We start from the raw sequence: 6,921 nt of genomic DNA, 5'->3' as shown, positions 1-6,921 counted from the left end.
GACAACTTAACATGCTATATAAAAAAAATATCTGTGGGGTATTTTGTGATAAAACTTCACACACACACTCTGGGGACATCAGATATTTATTTTACATCTTGTAAAAAGGGCATTTTGCCACCCCTTTTAAGTAAAAAGTGTCCAAAAAAAAAAAACTCAAGTAATGTACAGATACTCAAAAAGTGTACTTAAGTACAGTACTGAATTAAATTTAATTTGTTACTGTCCACCTCTGAGTACCCCTAAGCCCTTTTCTCCAGACTTCTTTTTTTTATGGTGAATAAAATGTCATTTTTAATTATGCACAATTTTTTTTTCCTGTTTTGACAAAACACAAAATAGTTCAGCTTAGGTTTAGCTGAGCTGGTTTCAGTTGCAGCACGCTCCTACAAAGTACCCCCCTGGCAACTAATGTCTTAAGAACTCCAGAGCTCTTACAGCAGTAATCATCTGTCGTAATTAACTTCATTGTTTGAGTTCTGAATTCTAATCTGGGTAATAGTAATGAGTTTTAAAACCTTCGGCAACAGAGAGAAGGATGTAGAGAGATAGGGGGGAAAGGATGGAGAGAGAAAAGTGATTAACACCCGGTCTACATGAGGGATTCCACAAAGTCAAACCACACAGGCCATTTTTGTAGTGAAAGATTCATGTCATCTCTAGCCTACTTTAGTTTCCAGTTTTCACAACATGATCAAGAGGCCATAAACAGATATAGAGAATATAAATAAATAAATAAAAAAACCCGAGAGAGATAAATGTTGAATTATTATATATGACAAAAACAGAACTCTTATTACCTTGCAGTATTCAAAAAATCTCTAGACTTAGATCACTCACCAAGACAGTGTTCCTTGCTGGAGATGTAATGGTGGCATTACTTTTATGTAATGTACACTGCCGGTCAAAAGTTTGGAATAATATTTTTTCCTGTTTTTTGAAAGATCTCTCTTATGCACAAAGGCTGCATTTATTTAACCAAACACACAAAACGGTAATATCATGAATTATTAGGTCTATTACAATTCAAAATAACTTTTTCTATTTTAGTATATTTTAAAATGTAATAATGTATATTTTTAATGGTATCACGGTTTCCACAATAATATTATATACTCTCTAGCAAAAACGGTTTTCAAAATTGATAATAAGAAATGTTTCTTGAGCACCAAATCAGCACATCAGAATGATTTCTGAAGGATCATGTGACACTGAAGACTGGTGTAATTATGCTGAAAATTCAGATTTGCCATCACAGGAATACATTTAAACTGCAATAATATTTCATTTGTTTTACTATTTTTGATCATAATAATGCAGTATGGGCATAAGAGACATTTAGTGAATAATAATTATTCCAAACTTTTGATCGATAGTAGATGTACATTATGCCTGATGAAAGATTGCGCATGTTTGAAATACTGTAGTTGTTATAGTCTATTTGCATGAGGGTTTGTGTATGTCTTTGTACAGTTTGCATGTGTTAGTGCATGTTTGCATGTGTGTATAGGTCAGCAAAAAGTTCCCCATGGGTTATTAATAGGAATCCCTGCATGTACACCATTTCATTTAATGTCGGATCACTCATTCAGGTGATGACCTGTGCTGCCGGCACCTTTATGTGACCATTGAAAATTTATTGAGGTGAAAAGTACCAGGAATGTGTGCAGTGATATAATATTTTATAAAGGTTGGTTTAATGCTTCACCAGTCTTCAGCATATGCCAGCTGTACATATTCCAATCTGTGTGTGTGTGTGTGTGAGAGAGAGAGAGAGAGAGAGAGAGAGAGAGAGAGAGAGAGCACTAGCAGATTGCAGCATTCTGAAGCCTGTCTGCACAGAGATATTTCATAGACTTCTGTCAGGCTGGCAATTTCAAAAAACACATAATTATCAACAAAAGCACAAAAGCTTGAGAAGACATTGGTTTAATTAGAAGGAATGTATTGCCAAATTTCAAACACACAGCTTTAGAGAGAGAAAGAGAGCTGTTAGAAGTTATTCAACATTAGCCTTAATGATAAGGCCTCTGAGAAAATGTACAGACACAGAGCGCCGCACAAAATCACATTGTTTGTCTTGGGTTTCCAAGAAATTATCCTTATTTCGCCTTAGAAATAGGAAAAAAAAGACGAAAAACACATCATCGTCTGTCTGTTCCTACGTTCTCTCCCACTGCTTGTCAGAAGAAAGGACAGAAAGGAGGGGAGCGCGAGGCGGCGAATCGGTCAGCAGACACGCGCTTCCCGCGCTTCCAGCAGCTCGCGCTGTGCAGATAACGCGGGAATGTCAACGGTTTGACAGGTTTCCGACGTTTTACTCCCTTTCATCTCCGCCGTTGACAGCGCGGTTTAAAGCTCTTTTTGTACTTGTATCTAAATTTGTGTTTTTGGAATGAGAAACCACTGAGCGAAACGCATGTTTTCATGGGCTCGTGAGGGAGGGAGCGGATGAAAAGCTGTTTTATTGCACAAGCCTCCCTGTGATCTGAGGTGAAAACTTCGGCAACAAACAAGGCTAATTTGAGGGTCTAAACAATTAGTCATCAAACAATAGTCACATATTTTTTCTTCAGTGAAATGTTCTTCAATTTGTTATTTAGTCTCCAACACAATTATTAGTAATTCCATAGCCTAGTTTAACTGTGATTGGATTAGGCTATAACCACAGGTAGGCCTATAGGCTACATTTATGGTTATCTCCTCATTAATTTAACTGTAACTATAGTGTCTATTAAACATTGCTGTTTGTCATAAAAATATATTTGTAACAGGTAATTTACTATTAATAAATTAATATGAATCATTCATCAAATTACTACAATGTTACTCAAATTAAGTGTTCTAAGTGTTTTTCCAAATATTTATTTTTAATGCAATAATCTGTAAATCATTATAAGTGCTGTCTATTAATGTTATGACAAATAATCTGCAATTTTAATGTAATCTGTTTTCTTCACCATGTTCTTTTATTTTCAGACCTGTAAACTCATTCAGACTTCTTTTTCCCCCCAACAAAAGCAGTGGGATTGTATATCTGGGAGGAAATTGCACCCCTGTGCGTTTGTGGATTGTCTCTTTATGGAAGGTCGTTAGCCATCAGTGACTTTACACAGGTAATCATTATGCTAATCTTTACTCTAAAAAGTTTAAACTATGCAAACAGCAATACTTATTGACAATGTCAATATCAATATGGAAACTCGCAAACAATGCCTAATTTGACTACTGTGAAAATGTTTAAATTGTGTGTTTTGCTTATTGAGTCCTTGAGCCATATAAACATACATAAACCGATATTTGTCCTGCTGGAAAAGCTAGAGCCTCACAATTAGCCAATTCATTTCCTACAATATTTTAGCAATATCAATTTTTTATTTTTTTTTACAACATGACCAGAGAGGACATCAAAACATGTCTGAGGAATTATTACATGTCTGGGTTGCGTGAAAAAGAAATTAAATGCAAGCTACACCACGTTTCACACAAGAGCAGCCTTAAGCATTTGTTGAAGGAGCTCCTCAGTATTTTGTTCTCCTTCTTCACTCTTTTTCAAAGGCTACCTTTTACTGACCTCAATTTTAATCAGTACTTACTGACCCTGTCACCTGGTCATAATCTCCAGTGTATTGGATTTAGCAAGGGTCTATATTAAGATTCAGGCCTTTGGCGAAGGTAGAAGTTTTTTAATTTTCCTGTGACATTAAGACACCGCGGCTGCAGGGCATACTCCGGTGCACATGAAACCCTGCAAGAGGAACAGGAAAAGCTTAGGGTGTCTCTGAGTAGAGAGCCGAATTGTTCGCAGGGGGCTGCAAAGCACCATGCTGGGGATATTCCTACAATATCCCCTGAAATATTAAGAGAACATGACACTTACTTCATTTGTGCGCATGCACACAAAACACACACTCACATTTATGAATTTCATCTAATATTATTTCAGGAAACACTCAAGCTCTTGGTCTCAATCGCCCTCCAATCGCATGAGATCATGTCAGCGAGGAGAAAAGCAAAAGTGGAATGCGAGAATACAAAGTTCATATCTACTAATCATTTAATTATGATCGGAAAATCTAATGAAGCGGAAAGATTAATTAAGTGGCATTTCCTTGATGCTCTGATTGATTTAGAATTACAGTGTATTTTCTCAAGAAGCTCAATAATAATTAATAAATTATTTAAATAAACTTGAACATTGCCGGTCTGATGCATGAGACACTTTCCTATCAAAAGAAGCCAGCCACTGAAATAGAAATAATGAAATCATCTTCAAAAGTGCTCTTAGGTTGTGATTATTAATTTGTAAAAGTAAAAAAACACTTATCTAACAGAGTATTTTTGTAGCAGTTTATTTCTTACCAACATGACGACACAGTGTAAATCTGTTTTCATAACTCTATAGATCTAGATCTAAATTGATCAATAAAGAGAAATATGCCAATAAAGAAATAAACGTCCAATAAAGTGACCACAATGGTTAGTACGTCTTTGTTGGTGGTAGTCAGTGAAAAATATAATTAAAACCAACAGTCTATGTAACTGACTTAGAAAAGATCTCTCCCACAGCCTAGCATCTTTATCTCTCCAGACGGACTTGCACTCCAAGGTGCTTTTTCCTTGCAAAGGAATTTTGCATGATGCCTTGAAAACAGCAGTAGCATCAGACTTCGTATCAGCATGATCAGATGAGAATAAATGGTGCTGTCAGTGTCCACACAGAGGAAAACGCAAGTTGTTTTTCTTGCCAATGCTGTTTAAACAACATTTATGCTGTCATCAGACCCAATAGATGAAGAGAGAAGGGCAACTATTGTCATTTACATTTACATTTATTCATTTTGCAGATGATTTTATACAAAGCAACTTACAAGTGAGGAACACCGCAAGCAATTTATCATTAGAGTCAGCATGGACCCAGCCAACATTATGCAAGACATGAGGTAAGACGATAGGAAATACTCCAACCATTTATTACAACTCTCATTTTGGAGCTGGTTCAGGGTCCTATAGAAACAAATGATTTTTTTTTTGTGAGATAAAATCATTATAAGCAAACAAACCCGATAGAGGGACTAAACAAAAAAGGTTTAGACACCAGCCCTCAACTGCAGTTCCATGTTAACAGCATTCATCACCATTTTTTCAGGATGTGTAGAGGGAGGATGTAGATGTGATTAGCATCCTGGTTGAGAAGCCGTGGTAGTGCTTTAGAATGGCTGTCATGAAAAGGAGTGGTGGGGTGACAGTGATGTATGGGTCCTGGAGCTGAGCAGTCTTCGCCTGTTGATTACCTTGGCAACTTGAATGCAGAAACTCTGCTGAATCTGTAAGTTAGAATGCTCTAGAGTAGAAAATACATATATGTTTTATACATAACTGAATAATGTTTACATGTGTCATCAAAAACATGTCCAGGGTAAATAAAAGACATAAGAAATTATACTATGCTTAAAAAGACAAATGAGACCATGGCCAATAAGACAATGGTCATAAAAAAAAAAAAAAAAAAAAAAAAAATTTGAATGCTATTTATCATGTAGATTTTTTTCATTTGAATTACTATGAACTATGTACTATGTAACTGATACTAATGGTTGCAGACTTTAGCGTCCTTGTTAGCATGCTCGCCTCCCACGCCGGAGACCCTAGTTTTAATCCCGCCTGGAGCGGGTCAAGTAGGACAGGTTACATCTGGTGCTGTGTCCCGGGAGTGAGGTTTAGTGGGGTGATTCGTAACTGTCGAAGGCCAGTAAGTAAGCTGTGCATGTAAACCTCACTCCCCTGGCCTCAAGAGGAATGCTAACCCCGGTTCAAATCCCGCTCGGAGCAGGTCGAGTAGGACCGGTTACATATGCAATCATCAAAAATGAAACACGAAGACAGTGGGACACCTTGGTCTTTTATAAAGCTTTTCGAATCATAAACTCTGCAATGACATTAAAATGAAATGAGGTTGACAGTTAAACTCAACCATTTCATCCCTTTAGCCCGGCCTGCTTTAGCTGGAATAAGGATGAGCTGAGTCTTCTGTCTCGGCACATTTGCTGTGTAGTATTAAAAGAGAACATCTTTACCACCAAACATCGCCCTGAGCAAGAGTATTGACTCTTATCTCCAGGAAGAAATGGATCAAATGAAATATTAGATGGCCAACAGTTCCCTGCAGCCAGCCATGGTTGAGGTCCCACATTACTGAGCGAATTGCAGCGCCATGCTGAATTGTGTCTGGGTTGGGGAGGATGATGAGGTGCTTTGCCAGGGTGAGCCTCAGGTGCCAAATATGGTGTTGAGAGAAAAAGTAGAGTAATTCTCCCCGCTGGAGCGAGCTCTCACAGTTTAAACACCCCGGGCACTCGGCCATCTCCGTCTCACATAACAGCATCTACACGGCCGTTTCTACTTGCATCCACTTCTTCAGCAGTTTAGCAAGCAGGAGAAAGATGGCATGAGTGAGAGGAAAAATATGGAGTAAGAGACGAAGTGAGAGAAAGACAGAAAGAAGGAAACCGAGAAAGAGGGAGAGAGATAAGACTGCAAAACTGGGTCAAGGACTCAGTTCAGCCATAATTACAGAACTCCCAACACCACAAGCTGGAAGATCAATCCGGCATGGGATTTAGAAACCTATTGTCTCTCTCACTTTTCTCTCTCCATCCCTCTCTCTCTCTCTCTCTCTCTCTCTCTCTCTCCTTGTGAACGAATCTGTTTTTGCAGGATTTTTAGCCCTGCCTTTTGCCATCAAGCCCTTTAATTAAGATTAGGCTACAGCTTTCACTTCAAACTCCCAGCACCAGAACTGAAGCATTTTAAGGTGAATCACACGACAACCTGTCCAGGCCACATTGCACCCCAAAATCCAAGGATAAAATAAATTAAGCAAATTAAATGGGAAAAAAATGCATCGGAACATTATTTTCA

At 37.8% G+C, this 6,921-nt stretch overlaps 1 long non-coding RNA gene across 1 annotated transcript in view; it reads left to right on the top strand.

The window, feature by feature from the left end:
* Positions 1-3,043: 3,043 nt before the first annotated feature.
* Positions 3,044-6,921, top strand: part of LOC306990882 — an 83,670-nt gene continuing 79,792 nt past the window's right edge. The window contains exons 1-3 of the long non-coding RNA XR_013795960.1: positions 3,044-3,116; positions 4,848-4,943; positions 5,150-5,329. This is a non-coding gene — a long non-coding RNA (uncharacterized lncRNA). The remainder of the gene's footprint in view (positions 3,117-4,847; positions 4,944-5,149; positions 5,330-6,921) is intronic.

The sequence above is a fragment of the Phoxinus phoxinus genome (assembly GCF_949152265.1).
Source record: "Phoxinus phoxinus genome assembly, chromosome: 22".
NCBI lineage: Eukaryota > Metazoa > Chordata > Actinopteri > Cypriniformes > Leuciscidae > Phoxinus > Phoxinus phoxinus.
This window is presented reverse-complemented; position numbering and strand designations above follow the sequence as displayed.